Source organism: Prionailurus bengalensis, chromosome A2, assembly GCF_016509475.1.
Source record: "Prionailurus bengalensis isolate Pbe53 chromosome A2, Fcat_Pben_1.1_paternal_pri, whole genome shotgun sequence".
Classification (NCBI taxonomy): domain Eukaryota; kingdom Metazoa; phylum Chordata; class Mammalia; order Carnivora; family Felidae; genus Prionailurus; species Prionailurus bengalensis.
The window spans coordinates 158,517,105-158,543,539 of record NC_057348.1 but is presented as its reverse complement, the minus strand read 5'-3'; positions in this window follow the sequence as shown (position 1 = coordinate 158,543,539).

Here is a 26,435-nt window from a genome sequence, read left to right as displayed (position 1 = left end):
GTAATTTTGAATTCTCAGTTAAATGGAGATGATTAGATGGATGAAATAGGCAAAAAAAAAAAAGTCTTCAATTGAGAATATTTTTTTCTAGATTGGATGTCATAAAGGATTTCCATAGGAATTGACTGAACACTTCATTAAGCAGACTCAATTCTCTTTTGTCATTTCATATAGAAAATTCTTCTATTCATATTTACCTCAGTTAAATGTTTCTTTAAGCAGAATATTACATCCATGACACTATTAAAAAACAGCACAGCATATAAGTAATACACTTAAAATATATGAAGTCACAGAAGTTAAAATAAAGGGATAGAGAAACATCACATGATAATACTAGTAAACAGAAGGTTGAGTAGCTACATTATTTTTATACAAGAATTTATAAGTATAATCTTCAGATATAAGGAAGGACATGATATAACAGTAAAAAAATTGATTCTCCAAGAAAATTATAAACTTCTATGCATCTAACAACAGAGCATCAAAAAAAAAAAAAAAAACAAACAAAAAACCAGAAAGGAGACATAGACCCACCCACTATTCTGTTTTTGAGCTTTTTTTTTTTTAGTAATTGATAAAGCAAGTAGGCAGAAAACCAGTAAAAATAAAAGTTGACCTGAAAAGTGCTATCAGTTAACTTGATCTAATTGACATTAAAAATTTTTTTCTATTCAATAATATTAGAAACATTTTCTAAAGCTCACATAGACCATTAAATAAGAGAGATCACATCCTGGCTATAAAACAAACTTTAATTTGAAAGAACATAAATCATACAAAGTATATTCTTGGGCCACAAATCAATAATAAATAATATCCCAACATAGAAAGCAATAGGCCCAGATCATTTCACTTACGAATTCTGTCAAACGTTTGATGGAGAAATGATACCAATAATCCACAAGCACATCCGGAAGATATAAGCAGAGGGAACACCTTCTAACTCATTTAGGAGGCCAGGATTATCTTAATAATGCAATCAGATAAAGATCTTGAAAAAAGGAAAACTAAAGACCAAAAATATTTTTCATCAATATACATACAAAATTCCTCAACAAAATATTGGCAAATAGAATCCAACAATGCATAAAATAATTGTACAGCCAAGCACAAGTTATTTCCATTATGGAGGACTGTTCAACATTCAAAAATCAATTAAGTTTATCCATCACATCAAGAGGATAAGAAAATTCATCTGATTAGATCAATTCATGCAGAAGAAGCATTTCACAAATTCCAATACTCATCCATGATACAACTCTCAGCAAAGTAGGGGTACAGGAGAACTTCCTTAATCTGGTAAAGACCAGTGGCACCTGGGTGGCTCAGTCAGTTAAGCGACCAACTCTTGGTTTTGTCTCAGGTCATGCTCTCATGGTTGGTGGGTTTGAACCCCGCTTTGGCCTCTGTGCTGACAACATGGAGCCTGCTTGACATCCTGCCTCCCTCTCTCTTTGCCCCTCCGCTGCTCGCTCTTTCTCTCAAAAATAAATAAACATCAAAAAAAAAAAAAAAGACCATCACCTCATGAAGGTACAAAAACTAGGAGGCATTAGGGCAAGATAAATACAAGGGTAAGAAGAATCCACGCTTGACATCTTTCCTAACTTATCCTTTGGTGGGCTGTAGAGATTGGATGTCCAGTTTCCTTACTGATAATTGAAATTCTCACTTGGTTCTCTGTCCCTCACCTTTGAGAGTTATGAAGCATTTCCATTAATAATTATAGCTTGAATGGCTGATAACGATAATTACCATTAATGTAATAGCTAATATTTATCCAACATTTATTGAAGATTTATAGGTCACACTGTGCCAAGCAGTTTACATAGATTATCTATTCAACCTCAAAACATTTTATGATTTACTTTTAATTCCCACTTATAGCTGAAGATCCTTAGGTCCAGAATGTAAGCAATTTGACTAGTAATATAAACTTAGTGGAAAAGTTAGGATTCAAGCCTACATAATTAGGCTCCAAAAGCAATGCTCCTCCTCTACTATATTGAGTTGTCTTTTGTGCAGGTGAGTATAGTTAGAAAAATAAAACCTCTCAATTAATTCTGGTGAAAGCTAGAGCCTTCTCTCCTCATTGAGAATTCCTGGTGTATATCTTAAATCTCGCATCAGATCATCAAAGGACCAATTATGCAAGTTTAGTAACTTTTGCCTTTTCAGATAGTCTATTTTCAAAAAATAAAGGTCAAATTTACCATACATTGAAACTATGTTTTTTCCCCATCAATCCAACTCCATCTCACTTTTGATAAAATTGTGACCTTTTTCTATATTCTGGCTTTAGATTATCTGTGAATCTGAATATCTGCTGTTGTTTGTTTTTACTCTTTTGTTATATGTCACAATAGTGAGAAAACAAATATTACTTTATGGATAATTAGAAATGTCTCCTTTTATCCAGAAGTAAAACTAGTTTTTAATTAGTTAATCATCTTTCTGGAGATTTAATTTCCTGGTTCAGTATTTCTAATAGTCCTAAAACAAACAAAAGATACCATTTTGATTTTAGGAAGTTTAAGTACTTAACAACTAAACTTTATGAAATCGAGTGCTCTTATTTTCTTGGTCTTTTCTGTGAAAATATATTCTCTATAAAGAAGTTAATAAAGATAAATGGATTGTTTACTAAGGAAAACACAAAGCACTAGCCACAGAGTACTAAAATTAAATTACCAAGCAGATAAAAAAACTGAAATGCCAAAAGGAATACCAAATGATTTGTCCTTTATATGAGTATATGTCTTGCTAGAGAACAATATAGTTCCATGTTTAATGTCAGTTGCATAATTTTCCACAAATTTTATGGAATAGAAGCCCAGCATATAAAAAGAAAAAATAAAACCATGAAAATAAATAAAATAATAAACACCTGGTAGGTTCATTTTCAGTTTTCTTTTGTTAAAAATATGTATTAATGAAATTAAATAAAAAAACACATTAAAATTTGACAATTTCTAGAGGAAGAGCAGGCATATTTAGAAAAAGCTTTCAAATTAAGTGTTTTTCTTTTAATGGCTTACTTTTGGGGGGAAAAATCACAGCTTAACTTTTTTCATTACCCTTAATTCATCTCCTTTTCTCCTTTTCCTTAAAATGCTTGAGGAAAATACCCTTTAGTCTTTCCACTTACATAGTTCCCAAATTTCCTGCTACAAACCTATTCTTTTCAGTAGAATACACATTTACATTTTTGTTACACTAAAATACTGATTTTCCTTGCTGACTCCAACTAACTGGCTGATAAGAACACTGTACATAAACTCTATAGGAGTTGTAAGTGAGATATACTCATTAGGGTTCTTTACCATAATCTACATGCATAATTTAGCAATGAGAGTACCATCCATCCCAACAATGATTCTTGTGATTTATCAACTTTCAATCTTGAAAAAAAAATCCCTACAATAATTTCTGCTTATGACCAAGATACAGTAATAGCATCTGAATTTAAACTTGTAGCTTAAACAACTAAAGATCTGGGCATAATGTGTAAAACAACATTTTTCAAGGCACTGGATATTCCGCAACTAAGGACAGTGTTTCCTAACAGATGGTGAACAAAAAAGGTGAGCTCTATGATTGCCACAGTAAAAAAAGTTTCAGGTTTCATTACAATAGGTGAAACCCAGGATGAGGATGGTGCTTTGGGTTGAGGAGGAGTTGAGAATCTGGGTAGGACAAGAGGCTAGAGTTCACAAGGCAGAATCCTGAGAGGAGAAAGCCACACAGAGAAAGCACTGCGGAGATATGTACAAGGTTCTCTTTCAGTCTTCCGCTGAGTACTTATCCGGTGAGGAAACTACTTGACTAAGAAAACAAGCATATGAAATAAACAGAGGGAAAAATCCTTCAGCGTTCACACAGCCAAATGTAATTCCTATTCCCACAGAGTGGAAAACCTCACCTCCTAATTCATAGGTCATTGGGTAGACTACTCAGAAGGGATTTGCTCCAGCAGTGGAGAATAAACTAGACGTGATATAAACTCTGTTCTGGTCCTGCCTAACGAGGGGAAAAAACCCGAATCAATCAAAATTAACCAAGCACAGACAGACTGGAGAATTAATAACAACACTAAAACAGTTATTATAACTGTATGATATATATATACACACACACACACACATATATATACACATATATATACACATATATACACATATGTATATATATGTGTGTGTGTGTATATATATATTAGTGTTGTTACACATATATGTGTGTGTGTTTATGTGTGTGTGTATATATATATATATATATATATATATATATATATATATATGAAGCTAGAGTAGAGGAAAAGAGCATGTTAAATGAAATATGGAAATGTAACACGATGCAAACTTAATCTAGAGATGAAAACTATGATGTCTGATATGCAATGCTTTGGATAGGATTAATGGTAGATTGGACTTTTCACAATAATAAATAATTGCAGGTCAGTGGACTTGAAGACCTAGCCATAGAAACTACTCAAAACAAACAAAAAAAAAACAAAGGGAAAAAAGAAGTTAAAAAAATTGTCCATCACTGAGCTGTGGGACAAATTCGATCAGCATTCTATAAATGTAATTAGAGTCTCAGAAAGAGCAAGTGAGAGAAGACAGAAATAATAATAGGAAAAATAAAGATTGAAAATAGTCCAAATTCAATGAAAACAAAAGCTGCAGATTTTTGAAGGTAAATGGACTTCAAACACAATGACTTGCCAAAATTATTTGAAGGCCACATCATAGTTACTTTGCTTAAAACCTGTGATAAACAAACATCAAAATGTAGTCCGAGGAAAAGCAAACAGTACATACATAGGAAAAAAGATAAAAAAATAAGAATAGATTTATCATACAATATAAGGCTAGCCAGCAGTTACTAGAGCAGCATCTTTACAGTAATGGAAGAAAAACAAAATCAAAGCAATCAGTGTAGGGTTATATACCCAACATAAATATCTTCAAAACAAAAGTGAAATAAAAACATTTTCATGCATTCAATGGCTAAAAGAATTAATCATCTACCAACCTAAAATACAAGAAATGGTAAAGGAAAATTTTCAAGTATAAGTAAAATGACATCAAAAAATCATAATACACACAAAGGAATTAAGAGTACCAAAATGGTAATTATGTGGATAAATATAAAATAGGTTTTTCTTGCTCTTTAAAAATCTCCAAATGATAATTAACTATTTCAATAAAAAACAATATATTGTGGACTTTATAACATGTGTGACAATAAATGTCTGACAGTAAAGACACACTGGCTAGTCGGGAAAAATGCACAAGTGTACGCTGTTAAGTTCTTACGCTGTGCACAAAATGGTATAAAATCGTTTAAAAGGAGACCATGATATGTTAAAAATGTAAAATACAAATATAAGCAAACATTGAAACAAAAATGTTACTGCTAATAATTAAAGGAGAAAAATAGAATCATAAAAAGCACTAAATTAACCCAAAAGAAAGCATCACAGTGGGCAAAAAGGTGGAACAGGAGTAAATATGACAAAAAGAAACAAATAGCAAATAGATATGGAACATATTGCAGCAATCATCATGCTAAATGATATAAACTACTTAAAAAAAATTTTTAGGGGGCGCCTGGGTGGCGCAGTCGGTTAAGCATCCGACTTCAGCCAGGTCACGATCTCGCGGTCCGTGAGTTCGAGCCCCGCGTCAGGCTCTGGGCTGATGGCTCGGAGCCTGGAGCCTGTTTCCAATTCTGTGTCTCCCTCTCTCTCTGACACTCCCCCGTTCATGCTCTGTCTCTCTCTGTCCCAAAAATAAATAAACGTTGAAAAAAAAATTAAAAAACAATTTTTTTAGTGATATAAAGTATTTAATGAATACACAGTGATTGTCAACATGGATAAAAGCAAGACTATTCTTCTTACAGATTCCCACTTTAAATATTAGATGCAGTGTACAAATTAAAAGACAGAAATTACCAAAACTCATTCCAGAAGAAATATGTTACCCAAATAGTCCTATATCAATTATATGTAGTTAAAATCCTTCCCACAAAGAAAGGCCCAGGATCAAATGGCTTTGCTTTAATAAATTAAATCCAGTAATATAGAAGCATAATAATCCACACTTTATACCTTGAATCACTCACAAAATTAATGTAATATGGATTTTGGACCTAAATATGAAACCCAACTTCTGGAAGAAAGTAGAAAAGAAAGTATTTGTGACCTAGTATTTGGCCAAGATTTCTTAGAAGCGTAATAAGTAAATAAAGCAATTGATAAATTGTGTTTTATTACAGTAAGAGTTGCTGGATTCAAGAAGTGTCTATTAACATAAAAGTAAGTCACAACTGGAAAAATGATCATGTATCTGCTAAAGAACTCCTATTCTGATTATATAAATATCAAACCCCAATAATAAGGAAAGTGACAACAGATTAGAAGTTAAGGGGCGCCTGGGTGGCGCAGTCGGTTAAGCGTCCGACTTCAGCCAGGTCACGATCTCGCGGTCCGTGAGTTCGAGCCCCGCGTCGGGCTCTGGGCTGATGGCTCAGAGCCTGGAGCCTGTTTCCGATTCTGTGTCTCCCTCTCTCTCTGCCCCTCCCCTGTTCATGCTCTGTCTCTCTCTGTCCCCAAAAAAATAAATAAACGTTGAAAAAAAAAATTTTTAAAAAAGAAGTTAAGCCAAGTATTTGAATGCAAATATATTTTTGTCCGTTAAGGAAGAAATGTAAGTGTAAATAAATATGTGGAACTGCATTCATCATTATCTATTTAAATATTACAAATTAAAATCTTATAATGATACTATTCTACATCTTCTATAATGCCTACAATTGAAAAGCCTAGCCAAACAAATCCTTGGGAAGGCTGTTGAACATTTGTAAATTTTATTAACTACTGGTGAGAATGTAAAACGGTAAACATATTTTCAAAAATAGCCTGCCTTTTGCTTGAAAAGTCAAATATGCATGTACCATATGACGAGCCATTTCACTCCTAGGCATATATCCACGTAAAGACTTGTACAGAGAGGTAAATAGAAGGCATGTGGAGTAGTCAAAGGAAATATCCTAGGGAGGTGACCTTACTTACGATCCCCAAATCTCAACAAGGGCTGAAAAAAACCTCTAAGTATTCCAAACTTGTGTAAGAAAAAAAAATAAGTGAAAAAATGGAAGAAATTAAATCATGTAAGTTAAATACCCGAAGTTTAAGAAGAATTATAAACACATTATATATAAAGGAATGGCATCTTGGTATGTATTAAAAATAAAGATCTAGGACTCGTAAGAAAAATCAACACATCTAAAAGAAAACTGGTAAAAGATATCAATATGTTTATTTTTCAACTCAAAATATAAGAGATATATGTAAATATGTTCAATATCAGTATTAAGAAAACATAGAAAGACAGATACCATATGTTTTCACTCTTACGTGGATCCTCCCCCACAAAAGACCGTGGGGGAGAGGAAGGAAAAAAAAACGGTTAGAGAGGGAGGGAGCCAAAACATAAGAGACTCTTAAAAACTGAGAACTGAGGGTTGATGGGGGGTGGAGGAGAGGGGAAAGTGGGTGAAAGTGGGTGAAATTTGACAATAAATTTCATATTTTTTTAAAAAAGAAAACACAGAAGTAACAATAGTTATTGAAAGTGGTGACAGGTAGCAGATGGAGGGAAAGTGGCTTGCTCTTGAGTACTCATGAAAACATTTATTTAAAGTCTTTTGGAAAAGCAACCTCAAATGTATCTACCAAAATTTAAAACAAATATACACATTGAAATAAAGACAAAAAGGCATCTCTTATATGGGCAACATATGTGGAAATAAATTGTGGTACTAAATACTAAACTATAATAAGTGAAAAACCAAATAATTTAGATCACTAGTTGGAAAGATTCCTTGGATACTATTATGTGACAAGAGCTAGATGCAAATAGGTGTATATACAGTGTTCCATATTTGTTAGACAAAATGGCAGAAATTCATTTTACGTGTGCTCATGTATATCAATAATGACATTGTGAAGGTGGGGTCAAGTTCACACCTGGTTGTTAACCTCCATCACATGGTAGGGAGAGAAGGAAAACCAGGTCAAAGGGGGGTAAGTAAAAATAACTGCAAAATGCTATAAAAACAAGGATGTCCATTTTCCAATTAAAAAATAACACCCCTAGGGTAAGATGTGTGAAAATATGTGGGTGGATGAAAGACCAGGATGCATCCAGAAGGATGTATTTAAAAAGTTGTAAAAATATTAATGACACTTCTTTCAGGGTATTGAGCGCATTTCATAATTCCTCATTTATATTTTTGTTTATTGCTTAATATTTTTACAGAGATTTTTGTATTATAAATACAGGAAGAAAACTATTGAGTATATGAAACTACAGAGGAAAGTGTAGGAGATTTTTTTTTTAAATTATAGCTGGGCGGAACATGTGTTAGGCCTTTTTTTTTTTTTTCCAAGGAAGCATGAAACCATCCAAACGAACGCTTCAAAAATGTAACAGTTTAAGAATTTATTCACTCACATACCTGAAAGGTGCCAGAGTTGCCTGGGCTTTTAGCGCTGCTGATCCTAGCACCCAAGAAGCAGGGCATCAGGAATGTGTTTCTTCACATCTTTCTGTATTCCTTCCTTTTGTGTTGGATTTATTTTCAGACAAGGTCTACTGAAGGTTGACAAGATAGCCATAGAAAGTTCTAGGCTTATATGCAACTAGATGAGGACTCCAGTGAAGGAACAATTTTTTTGTCTGTTTTCCCAATGTAACCACAGAAGTTCCCACGTTACCTTATGTTCCGTGACCTGGGTCATGTGCTCCCCATCTGTGAGTCTTGGGATACAGTTCATTCCAGCCAGATCCACTACTTATGCTCATCTTTGGAGTCAGAGGGGAGTCTGCCCACCTGAACCATATAGAGTCAGGGTGATTTCCTTCATGGAACTAGGATGCCAGAATCAGATGAACAGGAGTTGGGCAATAATCCAAAGTATAAGAGAAGTCTATGTTATGGCTTTCCTAAATGAGATAGAAAATTAAACCTGTTTATATACCTTGTCTACATGAAATACATCATAAGCATGGTTAAAAGATAAGAGATTGAAAATAATCTATGTCGTAATAAAATGTTTACTATTCATATAGAGAGGCCCTGTATCTCATGAGACAAAAAATATAACAAATGAAAAAATGATAAAGGACAAGAGAATTCTGAGTTAAAAAATGCTAATGGCCAATGAGCTTATAAAAGAAGTAATCAGTAATGCAAGTAAATGTGACCCTAAGATTTCAATGTTCATTAATTAGATTATGGGACTGAAAATGAAAATATAATAAATCGCAATGGTAAAACACACTACTAAAATTGGTACTCTTAGACACAGTTGATGGAAGTAAAAATTGGTAGAGCTTTTTTCTCCCTGGTACAGCTTTTAAGGTTGACAAGCTGACAGTAATCTGTCGAAACTGAAAATATGCATACTTATGTCTACCGTACTAAAATATTCATAAATACAAATGTATATTTATAAGAATGTTTTTGGTACCATTTTTGCAATATGAAAAAATAGAAACTAAATATCAGTAGGTTAATGATTAACAAATTATGGGATATGCATACTTGAATAACGTGGAAGTCCAGAAAAGTATAAAAAAGCTCTATACGAACAGAAGTCTGTAGTTCACTAGACAGTGTATTTGTGACTTTATTGAAAGTAATTCTGTATTTATGTGCAAATACACATTATTCCTAACTAATTATGCCTATCAGCGCACATGCGCACGTGTGTGTGTGTGCCCATAGAGAAGTAGTAGTAGGATGGGCATACACTTTGATAGAGATTACTTTTGTGGAAAACCAAGAGCATTGGGGACGGAAGAAATATATTTCCGTGTTGTTAGAGGGTTTTTGCCTAGTTTTCAAATAATTTTTCAACTTACGGCTGGGGAAGCGCTACAAACGTTGAAGTAAATTGTCATATTTACAGAAATTACAGGAACATCTTTCTGAGCCCTGTTGTCCAAAGATATAGCAATTGTTGCTTTTGTTTTCACCTTCTTTTCGTAGACGAGCTTTATGTGTTTTTTTACTTCTGGGTCCTGACTCCACCTCCCCTCCACAAGCCCTAAGCCTCCTGGTGCTGGAAATATAGGCGGAGATGGAAATGCTAATGGAAGTAGATCTATACTAGGCCATTTAGCATAGTCTCCATGGAAGTGTTTCTCACACTTGGTAATTTATTTCCTATGATCACCATACCATTAAGAACGTATTGGCTGCTATTTCTTATGCCTTTTTAAATCCTTAGAATTGTCCTAATGGTTCAAGGAGCTAAGCCTACAACACAATACACTTATTCTTGATGCTCACTCTCCTGGCGTTTTTTTTGTTTTTGTTTTTTGTTTGTTTTTTTTTTTTCCATTTTAAGGTAACTTAACTATTTTAATGGTGGGGTATTTGTTGTTGTTGGTGGTGGTGGTGGTGGTTGATTTTTTTCTTTTGAATTACTCAAAATAGCCAAATGACTGACTATGAATCAGCAGTCAGCAGAAAATGGGCTATTCCTTGCCAAGACTTCCCTTGGGGTGGTCTGGCTCACCCGGGCCCAGCCCATGCAGTCTGGGGGACTGGAGCTCCCTAGGAGCAGGGTTGAGACTGAGGGCAGATCCGCACTGCCTAGGTAGCACCAAACAGAGGTATCCTGCATAGATAGACCTTCCAGAGAGCTATTTAATTTGAGCACGCCTAATAATGCAATATAGAAAAGTTATGCTTTTTATTTTTAATATAAACTTTTATAAAAACGTACTTTTCTCATTTTTATTTTATCCTGAAGCCTACAGGTGTTTTTGTGTGTTTGAGAATATATTAGCAGAAGTATAATGTAGACCAAGGCAATGTCATGATTTACCTAAGAATTTGCACGAACGAAGAAAATACTCTAAAAAAGTAGTTTGCATCTGTAATTCCAAGATACTTGGCTTACCATTTGATTCCTTTTTTATAGCCTAGCACACTATTCAGTAATTGCAATTTTTAACTAATCAAATTCATCAGCTTGATAATTCTTATTGTTGTTTGCCTTCAGTTCATTCTTGTTTTTCGTTGTCTGTTAACTACAGTGCTATTGTACTTGCCCTTGATGGAGTAAAGTATTTTTTTAAAAGTCACGTTGCTGATGTTGTGATGGCATGATGGTTTAGTCTAAATGTGACTTGAGGGAAGTTTTTGGTATCCAGAGTTTGGAGTATTTCAGACTTTGGGTGAAGGAAAACTAAGTTCCTTAATGTAATGTTAATGCATTATTTAATGACTGCAATAAATTCTGATGCACTTTTTTCTCTCTACAAAAGAAAAATCATTTAATATTTAATGCAATTTCTCAGGTTTACAATTGAGGTTACAAGTATTCATTTTTCTGTTCTTGAAACATAAACCCCTTCATTATACAAAATGGCTGTGAAAGACCTTTTTTTCAATAATGAACATCATATCAACTTCCAATTTAATAATTTTTAAATCAAAATTATTTCCTGCATAAAAACCTTTCATTTTACACTGCTTTACACAAAAGCAAATGCATAAACTTGACAGCTTTTTTAGCTCACAGATTTTAAACTCATTCTTAGGTTGGGACACCATGCTTTTTCGGCAACTGAAGTTATATGAGGGAATAAGTAATTGTATGGAAGAAGAAAATTCTATACAAATGTATTTGACTTTTAGAAAGCTTTGAGAGAATGCTTTAGAAAACTTCTACAAGGAGGAATGTGTTGCATGGTAATTTATCACATAATTGAGAAAGAAAAGGAAAATCTTGTCTTATTTTTAGAACTAGCACATGAATTAAGAAAAACAGACCAGAATAAATAAGCACCACTTAAGGAGCAGGGGAGACACAGAGAGAGAGATAGTGGTGTTTCCTCTTTTCCAAAATGTCTGGAAAGCGGGAGTATGGGAAAATGTTTTGTTGACCTATACTTTCCTAAGTACTGAAGTGTAGGGCTACAGAGAGTGAACTCTCTGCTCTAGGAAACAGGGAGGGTTAGTAAGAACAAGTAAATAGGCTCGGATTGAATTCTAAATGATGTTTACAGGATAATGGACTCTGAGCTATCAATAAAGACCTAAGAAAGGCTTCACATAAATAGAAGTCTGGGCAAGAAAGGCTTTTAAATAATAAAGAGCAATAAGGACTATGTTAGAATTCTTGAATTTGAATAGGATTTATTGTTTAATGAGGTAGTAGGAAACTTCAGCAGCTTAAGTTTGGATAATGAGAAAGGAGAGACATTAGTTGACAGTGTACAGGCTTATAATAATTAATTTTTGGAATATTCCAAATAACTCCTATTAGTTTTATTCTTTCTACCCATGCAACCATCCATCTCTACTTGTCTATCATATGCTTATTGAAAAGTATATAAATTATATCATGTAAATTCAGAAAGCAATTTTCCAAGTGTCCAGTATTCAATTTTTAATCTGGAGGACTCTATCTTATAGTCTAAATCATACTTGGCAGGTGTTAGTGCCTGGACATTCTTAGCCCTATGAGATAGGTCAGATATTATTATTTCCATACAAATAAGGAAACAAACTCAAAATTCCTAAAGAGCCCTGAAATAATTAATGAGGGGACTTTGATAATTCTCCGAAAACATAGCAACCGTAGTTTATTCCTACATTTCATTTTTTCTTATTGTGAATCTTATTCCCAACAATGTGGTATCCCTCAGGTTTGTCAGCTTCAAATTATTTTATTTATTCCCCCATTCAATTAGCCATTTACTTTAAAAAAACAAACCATGACTGTACATCAGACTTTGAGAGAGAAGGGAGAGGCAGACATTAATAGAACTTGATTCTTTTCTTGAAAGGACTGAGTTGTCTCAGAAATTCTAGCATGGGAAATGTGCTTTATACTGATTTAAATGCACTAATATAGGAGCCCCTGGGTGGCTCAGTCAGTTGAGTGTCACCCTCTTGATTTCAGCTCAGGTCATGATCCCAGAGTCCTGGGATCGAGCCCTGTGTCAGGCTTAACACTAAGTGTGCAGTCTGCTTGGGATTCTCCCTCTCTCTTTCCCTCTGCCCCTGTCCCCACTCACTCTCCCTAAAATTATTAATTAAAAAATAAATAAACCCTAATATTGAAAATTTTAAATCATCAAAATTATGTTATAGTAAGAAGTTTCATGAATAACACTGTTAAAGTTCAAATCTTGGTTTTCCCACTTTCCAGTTGGGAGTCTTAGACGAGTAATTTCTCTCCCCCTCAATGACAGATACTGAGTAATACATGCCCCACAGCATTATCGAGAGGATCGGATTAGTCAGTTCGTGTTAAATGCCTAGAAGAGTATCTGGCACACTGTAAGAACTGGAAAATGTCTTCTCTTTTATCATTAATGTATACATCAATCACTCATTCATATGATATACTAGTGTCCAATAGTGGTTATATCACTTACTAGGCTAAGTTCTTATTTGTATCATATACATAATACAGAATGAATGTATGTATATTAATAAACAAATCAATGTTTAAATGGTACATTTTTAAATGGCAGCTACCGAACAGCAGAGGTGTTATCAATCTGAATGAGGACACAGGTCCAGAGAAAGTGGATATGTGGAAATTTATGTGAGGCTTCTGAAAATTTAAAGAAGGAATTTTAATTACATTTCTGTAAAACTTGGGATATGGCCACTGGTCATTTCGTGATTTCTGTAGGTAATTTACACACCAAAAAGTTTCTTCAGACATTGTCTCCTACTGGCAGGTACCAGTCTTATTTAATAAAGGACACACCAAAACACATTTCTTCACTGGGACTCAGAGGATCCTTTATGGGGGTAAAGGTATTTGAGAGGCAATCTAACCTCGTTTGAAAGGACTAAGAATTTGCCAGAGTATGAATCCCATCCATCCCACTACTTGCCAGTTGCATAATCTTGGGCAAATCCTTCAATCTCTCTGTGTTCATTTTCCTCATTCGTTAAAAGGAGATAATGATAATACTAACCTCATGCTTTGTAGAGGAAATAAATTAATAAATGCTAAGAGATTGTGACCCATCATAAATACTATAAAAGCGTTCGTCCTTTCTTCTCCTCTTTGGCCATTCAGAGATTGGCCATTTTTTTTTTAATTTTTTTTTCAACGTTTATTTATTTTTGGGACAGAGAGAGACAGAGCATGAACGGGGGAGGGGCAGAGAGAGAGGGAGACACAGAATTGGAAACAGGCTCCAGGCTCCGAGCCATCAGCCCAGAGCCCGACGCGGGGCTCGAACTCCCGGACCGCGAGATCGTGACCTGGCTGAAGTCGGACGCTCAACCGACTGCGCCACCCAGGCGCCCCCAGAGATTGGCCATTTTAGAACAAGGATTAAATTAATTCCATGCTGCCTGTATCCTGGTCCTTGCGTTTAATTCACTGTGTTAATAAACCCTGCATTTAAGGAATGGCCTTGATCTTTAAAAGCAGTGCTCGTGCCAGTGATGTTCTTAACCTACTTTAAGTTCTTGCAAATTATAAGTGAAGTGGAACTAGCTCTCCTTCCTGAATGTTCTCGGTCACCATTACGTAGGGTGCTAATTACAAGCAGATAAAAGGAAGGGTTCTCTGACAGTCCATCTTATTTCCTAAAACGGCAGCTGTTCTATGACTGAATGCCCTGTGGAAGAACCCTCAGCAGCTGACAACTCAGACACTCAGGGAAAGATCCAGAGACCCTTGATCTGTCTTTATACAGGGCCTGTGTATTTTTGTCCAGTTTCATTTCCCCTCAAGTAAGTAGACTACAGGTCTGTGTTAAAATAAAGTGTTGCCAGAAAGAAACATTGCCTCCTAAGGCCTTAGTGCCATTCACACAGGGGAGGACTCCAGTCAAGGAACTGTGAGCAAGTCTCATATGTTGGGAAAATTCCACCACAGTCCTTTGAGATAACTTTTACCAGGGGGAAAATGCTGAGCTTCTCCAGAAACCTCAAGAGACTTCTCGGTCAAGTGGACCAGGTTTTCCTAGATACTGTGAAGATCCTACACTTGAAGAAAAAATGCAGTTCTTTGCCTCTGAAAAGCATGAGCCATTCCTTGATGGAAAACACCATTCATTCTAAGGTACCAAGCACGGCAGATAGAAGGAAAGGCAGAGATGAAAGGCACTGTCCCTGCCTTCACGTTGCTCATAGTTTAGTATCACAGTATTTTGAATAAGGAAGACATGAATAAGTTATATGTGATCAAATCATTAAGTCTAAGCCCTCATTTCTCTCTTTTAAAACAAGGCTAATGGCACCATGTATCTAATATGACTTGAGATGGAAGCATTGCCATGGTGAATGAAAAGGGCTATGGAAGTGTCCTATATGCAGTAATCATTGTTTATTTCATATTTTTGTTATGCATGTAATATTCTGGCAGTAGTATTGGATATATACCTCATTTAGCCATTAGTGTTGACCTCTATGTGACTGTACCCAAAATGTGAATGAATAATTAAAATGTTCAGATAACTTTTTTTAAGGTTATTTATTTATTTTGAGAGAGAGCACAAGCAAGGGAAGGGAAGAGAGGGAGAAAGAGAATCCCAAGCAGGTTTGGTGCTGACAGTGAGAGCCCAATGTGGGGCTCGATCTCACGAACCATGAGATCATGACCTGACCCGAAATCAAGAATTGGACACTTAACCACCTGAGCCACCAAGACACCTCTGTTTTGGTAAGTTTTATATTTCAAATGTTGCTGGCACAGTGAAAACCTTTGTGCTAAAAATTCCACTGTCATTTTTGCTTAATACTAAGTAAATTAGACTAATTTTGCTTAAGATTAATTAAATATTTACTAGGTTATCTTCTTTATGCTTTTTATAATAAGGCTAGGTCTGTTTGAACATAAAATTTTCATTGAAATAAACAATTAAAACTAAGAAATATCAGCACTTTGTGATTGAAAAGCTATTTAAGAAGAGTAGGATGCAAAATTTATTTTGATATGTTTAAAATTCATATTACGTTCCAAAATTTAGAAGTTACTATAGAAGAATTGTCTTCATTTGTGTTGCATGTGTGTGCAGATAATACCTTCTGTCTGTTCCTGTGGAACTGCCTCCCACCCTTTTCTACCTTGACGGACTCTAGCAGCGGACTCAAGGCTGCTGGCTTCGATTTGTGTTCAACCAATTGGGCAGCCTGCATAGGAGGTCAGGATGGTTAATGTAACCTCACTCCCTCTTTGTAGGGTCCTTTCAACGTGGCTGTGTCTCTGGGTTAAGGGTCACAGTCCCCTCAAATTGACCCTATGTCCCTCATGATGCGCTACTAGATATGGGTAAGCCACCATTCCCCACGATGCTTCAGGTCGCGGGGTGGTAACAGCAGCTGTTGTCGTTAGCTCTTTAATATTGCACTGTCTCCTGGGGTTTCCCTACATTCTGCCCACACTTTAGAAACAGTCCCTTTTTAAAACTCTCTTTGAATTATCCCAATTTAACTGTACCATCTGTTTCATGCTAAAATCCCAATGAAAACAGGCAGTAAAAAAATAAGACAAATGATTTTTTTTTACATTAAAAAAACCCTTTCCCTGAAAAAAGTAGAAAAACTGTACTTTTAAGGGTTTTTTTAAATTTATTGATGTTAGAATTATAGAAAAAAAATATGTAAGCTATTCAACACAGCACCTTTCACTGGGTAATCCTTCAATGAGAGGTAGCTCCTACTTTTATTATTTGCATCTGATAACATTGCAAACAGTTTAGGGCTTAGATTACTTTCTTTTTTATTACCGTCACAAATTTAAACACGATGAAAAAAATCTGTGTGTATATTTTGAAGTAATTTTAAATTATAACTCCATTATAAAATAAAACATGCCCTGAGTCATTATATTAAAAATATATATTTTTTAACTGTCTAAATGTAGCCCGTAATTTTTAGTATTTCTACTGCCTTCATTGAATATACTCTCGTGGAGTAAGAACAATTCTAACAAGTAGAGGTAGATTATAAATAAATAAGGCATTCACTAAACTTCTCTCTATAAAAATGTTACTCTAAACTAGTGTTATTTATTCTATCCTCACAGATACTAGACTTGCGTGGGAGGTTCCTTGGGAACTGCTTGAAGCAGGTATCAGGGAATTCAGTGGGTAGGATTCAAGGTTCACAACCACAGCCGCATCAATTTTTTATCTTGTTTTAAATATTATACTAGAGTAGATGCCTTCTTTTGAAAGGAAAGTTTCATAGTTTAAGTTTAACCAAAATCAAGAAAATAGCTATTATAAAAATGAAAAATTGTGTAGGATATAAAAATATATCTGTTCATTTCTGTCAGTTGCATAGTTTTTCAAAATGAAGGCCCCTACCAAAAGCATTAGACATAAGTATATATAATTGGCCTCCTATATAGATCATAAACTGTCTAATTTATATTAAAATCTTCCAAAGTATTTTAATATAATTTTTATTGTTTGCCAGATTTCAAGATCAACACATACCTTACTATAGAAAACTCGAAAATCAGAGAAAAAGTATAGAGAATAATCTACAATCTCATGATGAAAAAGCAAACACTGTTAGTATATTAGCATATTTATAGCTTATTGTTTTCCTTAGGCAGCTTGATTTTAGATTTAAGATGCTATTGCATTTTTTTACTGAAATTATTATAGAGCTAATTAGGTAACATATTTTAAAGTAAGGATTATACAGCAAGTATTTTTCCATGACAACAAAAATATCTTGAAAACACCATCTTACTACTAGGATAATCACTTTATAAATTTGCATAATTTATATAAACATTCTCCTGTTTTTGTCCATTTAAGTTCTTATCAATTTTTCTGTAATTTAAATAACTACATAATGATAATCCTTATAAGAAAATATTTTCATGGTTATCAGATTACTTCTAAGACTTTTTGAGAGACAATTACTGACTTGAATACAAATCTTTTTAGCTCTTAAAACATACTGCTTTATTATTTTAAGTTTTATGGATTTTCACACATAGCAGCAAGAAATATTCTTTCCTTTTAATTTTATTTTGCTAGTTTAATAGATGAAGGATGATACATTACTGATTTATTTGCATTTCTTTTTTTACAGTGAGATTTGTTATTTTTTCATTGGAGTATATGTTATTTGTATTTCTTTTGTGTGTTATGCAGCTTTTTTCCTTTGGAAATTTTCTGTTTTCTAATATTGCTAATAATAAGAAACAGACAAATTGTACTTTTCAAGGCATGAGACAACCTGTTGAAGCTAAGAAGACTAGTTAGGCTAAAATCACAGAGAGGGAAGAACCATTCAGAAGCAAGTTGATAGATAATCAGCTGCTTTTCAGGATGAATGCATTTACAGATTTGGGGCACAGGTTTAGGATGAGACAGTGGACCGTTGTGAGAGAAGGGGAAACGTGCAAAGCTTTTAATTGGTGTGTGGGATTGGAATGACCAAATGTGAAGTGTTTTGAGGACTGGTCTATCATCTTGGATTCCCCTGCACAACCTTGACTGAGTGCTGGTCTCAGGAGTTAGGAGGAGAGCTCTGAAATGGAAAGTGAACTCTCCTATAGACTTTCACTGTTGGGGAGTTTAAGAGCTTCTCCTGTCAAAAATAAATTGGATTTAAGTCAAAACAAAATAAGGCAGCGATTAAGATGCTGGAATGAGTGATGAATTCACACTGAGAATTTACAGCCAATATTACGTAGGAGCACTGATTCAGGACTCAATGAAGGTTACAAGTATGGTGTCAGAAGGTTGCTTCTGTAGAACAGAGAAACCATCAAAGATTTTATCTTCCATGTGTGCAAGTGTGATCAGGTCAGAGGATAGAGGAGCCTGTCAAAACCAAGGAGCAAATTCCCCTCAAGACACTTGCCAAATTTTGAAATATTATTGGGCAGAAGCTACAGAGAAAACCTTTAAAAAATTATCTCAAGAACTACACCCTCGCAATCTTTAATATAGACAAAGACCCATAAGATGCTCAATTAAAAGTCCTGAAGGACTACAGAATTCAAGTGTAATGATGAGTAGTAGATGAAGAGCTTACAAGTTATAACTGATACGTTCAAAATAGAGAAAAAAATAATCAACTGAGAGAAAAGAATGGAAATTTTCACCAGCTAATAGAATCTAAATTATCATCATCCTCAAATAAATATTTTAGAACTGAAAAGGGAAGTATTCGAAATTAACAACTCAGTGGATGGTTTTAATAGCAGATTGTTTACAGCATGACACAGCATTGATGAAGCAAGAGTCACAGCAATAAAAGATGACCATACTGAGGTACAGAAAGCAGGAAGAAGGACAAGACAGAACACAGCATAAACGATTTAGACCGTTGGTCATACGGTCTGACACATAGCTAATCAGAGCTCACTCAAAGCCCCATTCCCAGACAATTGTTACTTTTAATCTGTTTGCTCCCTCTTCACAGTTTGTCTTTATTTAACCTAACTCAGAGGTCACTGAGGACTTACCCCAGGGTATTTATCAGAAACAATTAGCGGCATCTGACTGGCTCAGTCAGTTAAGCATCCAACTTTGGCTCAGGTCACGATCTCGCCATTCATGAATGAGGAGCCCACATCAGGCTCTGTGCTGACAGCTCAGAGCCTGGAGCGTGCTTTGGATTCTGTGTCTCCTTCTCTTGTGCGCGCGCTCTCTCTCTCTCTCTCTCTCTCTCTCTCTCTCTCTCTCTCTCTCTCTCTCTCAAAAATATAAACATTAAAAAAAAAAAAGGAAACAAATAGCACCGGTTGTTCAACAGGGCATCTGCCAAAGGTGTCAACATAATTTTGGGCAAATAGGAGGCTGACTGGAAAACTTAAAAGGAAAATCTAGGGACTAATGTGTTCATAGAGGTTTGAACATTGGTCACACATTTCTCGTTATCTGAAAAGATATGCAGAACTGTGAATATGCCCAGGAAAGATGTCGGACGGTCCTAATCTCTCATTTCTGGTTTATCTTAAGGCTCTGTAGAAGCAAGAAGTGAAGGCTAAGGCAGAGTTGTATATTGTAATGAAAGCATGTCCCCACACCCATATACAGAACCTCTCACCTCTCAGCTGTGGCTGAGAGATTTGTTGGTTCAAGGCTAACTAAATTCAGCAACATATAAAAAGGAATATACCTCATCATCAAATGGGTTATTTCAGAAATTCAAGGCTGACTTAGTACCTGAAAATAAATTCAAGTAACATATAATATTAATAAGATAAAGACAGAAACAACATATCATCTCAATTGATTCTCATGGATTTGAATCATTTCATGAATATCTAATATCCTTCCATGAAAAAAGTTACTAGGAATAAAGAGAATTTCTTTAACCCAAAAAGTCTATTTATCAAAAATTCCAGCTAACATCTTATTTAATGGTATAAGTAAGGTTATATGTTTCCCCCTAAGATCAGGAATAGAATAAAGGTATGTGTTCTCCACACTGTCATTCACCACAGTTCTGGGAGTTGTACACAGAATAGTTCAGCAAGAAATTTTTTTTAAGGCGCTCCATTTAGAATTGAAAAAATTAAATATCTCTATTTACACATAATATGATTTTGAAAATTTACTGTCATCAATATGTTGGGATATAAAGGAAGCTGCAATAAATTTCAACTAAGTGAAATCCCTGAGAGTAAATAGGGTTCTGATCACAAGAGATTTAATAAAGTTAAATAGCATTTAATAACTTTAAAATAACAAGAAAAATCCCACAAGTCTGAATTTGAGTAAGTGTTCTACATTATAACAAAGTGAAAGGTGAAATCACAATCAGAAAATAGGGGCACCTAAGTGGCTCAACTGATTAAGCATCTGACTCTTGACTGCAGCTCAGGTCATGATCTCATAGTTCGTGGGATTCAGCCCCACATCAGGTTCTGCGCTGGCAGTGTGGAGCCTGCTTGGGATTCTCTCTCTCTCTCTCTCTCTCTCTCTCTCTCTCTCTCTCTCCCTCCCTCCCTCCCTCCCTGCCCCACCCCTGCTCTTGCTCGCTCTCTCTCTCTCTCAAAGTAAATAAATAAAACATTAAAAAAATCAGAGAATAATTTAAATTATAATTAAAATATGTTGCATATGACATATCAAAACTTACAAGAGCTAATGCAGTGCTTAGAAATATATAGCCTTAAAGGCATATATTAGACAAGAAAGGCAAAAAAAAATCAGTGATTTAATAAACTTTCATCAAAAGAAGCTATAATAAAAACTGACAAAATTTTAAGTAAAAGGATAAATATAAAATAGACATCAATAGAATTGCAAATAAGAACAAAAAAACTGAAAGCTATTTCTTTGAAAAGAATTTAAACATTAATTAATTCCTAGCACAGCTGATAAGAAAAAAGGAGAAATAAAAACTATCAATACCAAAAACACAAAAAGGGTATCACCACCGATTTCACAAACACTAAAGAATTAATTACAAAAATTCAACAATATGAATCTTATGGGAAAAAAAAATCCTTGAATGAAGTACAATTTTCTAAAGTTCACAGAAGCAGAAATAGACAATATGAATACACTGATGTCAATTCAAGAGGTTGAAAATGTTATTACAAAACTTCCCACAAAGAAAACTTAACTCGGGTTTCATCAGAAGTTTCTTCCAAACACTTAAGGAAGAAATAATAGAAATATTCAACAAACTCTTAAGGAGAGAAAGAAATAGAGTCCATTACAACTCATTTTATGAGGAAGAATGTTTTTTTTACCAGTATGTGACAAAGGAAATAGAATAGAAAATGACAGACCAATGTCTCTCACAGATATGGATGTAAAACTTATTAAATAAATATAGTAGATGGAAGCCAGTGAATATATACACAATCAAGTGGAGTTTATTACAGAAATACAGGGCAGGTAGAATCAATGTATTTCATCTGATTACCAGATTGAAAAAGAAAAAAATATTATGTCCCCTGAAAGATGCAGAAAAATGTACCTGATAAAATTCTGTTGCCAATCTTTTTTTTTTTTTAATGTAGCAAACTAAACGTACAGCTGTAACTTCAATTCTCCAAAGCATGTTTTTCTCCCGATAAAATGTAGGAACACATGGGGCACCCGGGTGGGTCAGTTGGTTAAGCGTCTGACTCTTGATTTCGGCTCAGGTCATGATCTCAGGGTTCGTGAGATCTAGCCCCATGTGGAGCTCCACACTAACAAAACACAGCCTACTTGGGATTTTTTTCTCTCCCTCTCTTTCTTCCCCTCCCCTGGTCACACATGCATGCATGCACTCTCTCTGTCTCTTGAAATAAACTTAAAAAAAAAAAAGACACACAAATGAGCAAACACACAGGGCAAGCACATATCAAGCCTCTTCTTGTATCAGGGCCGTTAACAATTTATTGACCAAACTTCCTCAAGTAACTTGCCCAGACAATATTTACTGTGCTTTTCTAACACTTAGTTATTCTGAGTAGCTTCAGGACGGATAGGGAGGAAAAAATGTAAAACAATTAAAAAAAAAAAAAGAGAGAGAGCAATTAGCAGGTCTCCAGGCCTTCCACTGCTACCCTTACTTTTATGCATTAAACTTTGACCTAAGGTCTCTTTAAAGAGTAGGCTCAGAGGTGAAAAATAATTTGAAAACACTGTTATTCTATTCTAGCACTGCCTATGGAATATTCCTTCCTTTCTCCACTGAAAATATCAGCTTTACCTAAAATATGTTCGGTAGGCACTGGACTATACAAATTCAGCAATATTTCTTGGAATTTTGGGACAAATATGACACTATTAATTATTATAGCTTTATAATTTTTCAATTTGTGGTAGATTAATTTCTCCCTTAACATTTTTTTCCATATATTCTTAGCTATTTTCACAAGGAACTTCAGAAACCTCTATTATTTTTAAGTCATTTTGAAATAAATATTCAAAATAATTAAAAAATAATGAAAATCTCTAATATTTACTGCCTCGTCTAAGAACAGAATGTGATCTTCTCTTATTAAATATATATATCATCTTGGGGTTTTTTTTCTTTTTTTTGGTTTGTGGCTTTATTCATGAAATACCATAAAGTAATTCATAGATACTTATATTTTGCCACTGATTTTTGTTAATAGAATGTTTTTCTTTTATTTTCTAAACTATTTTGATGGTATTAGCTAATACATTTATTTTATATTTTTATTTCAAACAGGCTAATTTATGGGAACATCTCATCAATCTAATTTTTTTCACTTAATTTCGGCTTTTGATTCCTCTCGTAAAATAGTGCACAAGTAATTATTATATCTTACTTGTGTTTTAGGTTTTAATGAATTTACTAAAGCTCCAGAGCAAGATAAAATATATGTAATCTCCTAGAAATCTGAACAAATGTTATGCCATTTTTTACCCCTCAGGGGTAATAGATACTTCCACTGAAAATGTTTTAAGATTCATTTCGTCTTTAATCTGGGATTGTTTACAGCGAGAAGCAATTTTGTAGCTGCCTGATGGAGAAAATCTTTCATTTACCTTGCAATTAAAGCATGCATGCTTTACTTATTTTATTTGTGATGTTTATTTATTTTTGAGAGAGAGGGGGAAAGGGTGTGAGAAGGGGAGAAGCAGAGAGGGGGGGGTGGACAGAGTATCTAAAGCTGGTTTTGTGCTGACAGCTGAGAGCCCAGAGCCTGATGTGGGGCTTGAATTCACCAACCATGAGATCACGACCTGAAGTCAGACGTTTAACCGACTAAGCCACCCAGGCTCCCCAAACATACACGCTTGAAAGTTGCACATTACGCAAAGGGACAGTCTGAATTTATAGAAGTTAGAGAATTCTCAGATCTGTAAATGAAATGATAAATGTGTATTGTCATCAATATGCCCCTACTCTAAGTAATAAAAACAGACCAAAGGGAGCATGGAAATGAACAGAATAAAAGAAATACCTCTGGAGCTTAACATTTTATAGTTAACTTATGAGGTTTAGAAAACCATTTGATTGGTTCACTCAAGATCTGGTCCTCCAAAGGGCGCCTGGGTGGCGCAGTCGGTTAAGCGTCCGACTTCAGCCAGGTCACGATCTCGCAGTCCGTGAGTTCGAGCCCCACGTCAGGCTCTGGGCTGATGGCTCGGAGCCTGGAGCCTGCTTCCGATTCTGTGTCTCCCTCTCTCTCTGCCCCTCCCCCGTTCATGCTCTGTCTCTCTCTGTCCCAAAAATAAATAAACGTTGAAAAAAAAATTAAAAAAAAAAAAACATCTGGTCCTCCAATGTATGCTCTAAGAGAATGACATGTTAGCCTACTTATATGTAGTTAATAATGTATACTTTAAAATCCATTTTGATTAAGATCATGTTCAAAACAGTAAAGCATTTATCCATTATCAATAAATTACATACTGCTCGTTGTTATATTCCACTTCAATTATGTATCATGTCCTGTAAAATAAAGTACTGGCCAAAAGAAATAGCTTTGATCTCACCATCCTCTACTTCATCTGTAACTTTGGTGATTATTCAATGAAAACATACGTTGAATAACTATATTAAACCATGTGTGGTGGGATTGTCCAATCCAGCAGGCATTAGTCACATGCAACTACTGAACACTTAGGATGTGGCCAGTACAGCTTGAGTGTACTCTAAGTATAATATAACTTTTTACAAAGACTTGGGAGAAAGAACACAGAACGTAAAATATATCGCTAATAATTTTTATGTTGATTTCATGTTGAAATGATCATCGGATACACTGGGTTACAGAGAGTATTATATTAACTTTGTGGGGGATTTTTTAATGGTTTTATTTATTTTTGAGAGAGAGAGAGAGAGAGAACAAGCAAGGGAGGGCCAGAGAAAGAGAAGGAGACACAGAATCCAAAGCAGGCTCCAGGCTCTGAGCTGTCAGCACAGAGCCCGACGCAGCGATCGAACTTGTTAATCTCAAGATCATGACCTGAGCCCAAGTTGGATGCTTAACTGACTGAGCCACCCAGGTGCCCTATTAACTTTGTGTTTTGTTTAAAAAAAAAATAGGTCTGGGGCGCCTGGGTGGCGCAGTCGGTTAAGCGTCGGACTTCAGCCAGGTCACGATCTCGCGGTCCGGGAGTTCGAGCCCCGCATCGGGCTCTGGGCTGATGGCTCAGAGCCTGGAGCCTGTTTCCGATTCTGTGTCTCCCTCTCTCTCTGCCCCTCCCCTGTTCATGCTCTGTCTCTCTCTGTCCCAAAAATAAATAAACGTTGAAAAAAAATTTTTTTTAAACAAATAAAAAAAATAGGTCTAATAAAAATTTTAAATTATACATGTAACTTACATTATGTTAATATTAGAGTTGGGACGCTTATGATATAAATATCAAAATGCATACAATCTTGCTCTCAGTGAGTGACATTTATTATTTCTGATGACTTTCAGTTTATCAAAAACTCCCAAATGCCTAATCAGGTAATACTTTTATTTATTTTACACTTTAAGTAGGTAAGGTGTGAAATGTTTAAGCTATTGTTTTGGTGTGTGAGAGTTGGTGTAGATAGAAGGTAGAATGTAAATCTAAACCTCTCTAGTATTTGAAGCATTTTTCTTTTTTGCATCTCTAGAGGGGACATGGCCCCAATAGAAAATAATAAAAATATAATACAGTAGATTTTGGCCCATGAGCAGGTTCAAAGATGTTTCCCAGAGAAAATTTTAACTCTACAGTCTACTTCATGAAGAGTTGAAAGGCTATTTGGGCAAAGATACAAATCTGTTGCCTCATGTTTTTAAACTAAAAGCCAACTTTTCACCTCTATATCTAGTTTTAATAAAATCCTCATGTTCTCTCCAGCAAAATCTCACTGCTGAGTCAGTTCCCTTCAGTATTGCTGGGTTAATTAATCTGAGATCTACTAAGCTTTCATTCTTTTAGAATCTGAAAGCAAAGCCTTTGCATCAGTAAGACCCCCGTAAGCCTACACAGTTTCAAGGTGGTACTTCTACTTCACTTGGAAAAGCTTTCAACATTTAGAAATACACTCTTCAGTTTTTATCATAAAGAAATATAATAAATAGCTAAAAAAGAGAAAAGTGAAAAAGAGATAGTACACCCCATTTCTGTTCGCAGCATGAATCAGAAGTTGCTCATATCAAGTCTGATTACATTTTATTTCCCTGGATTTAGTTATGGAAGTATCTGGTATTTCAAGGAGTCTCGGTAATATAGTCCCTGACTGGGTGTCTAGGTACCCATTAAAAGTAAGAAGGGGATTGGGGCTCCTGGGTGGCTCAGTCAGTTGAGCATCCGACTTCGGCTCAGGTGATGATCTCCAGGTTTGTGAGTTTGAGCCCTGTGTCAGGCTCTGTGCTGACAGCTCGGAGCCTGGATCCTGCTTTAGATTCTGTGTCTCCCTCTCTCTCTGCCCACCCCTGCTTGTGCTCTCCCTCTCTCTCTGTCTTCCAAAAATGAATAAACATAAAAAATTTT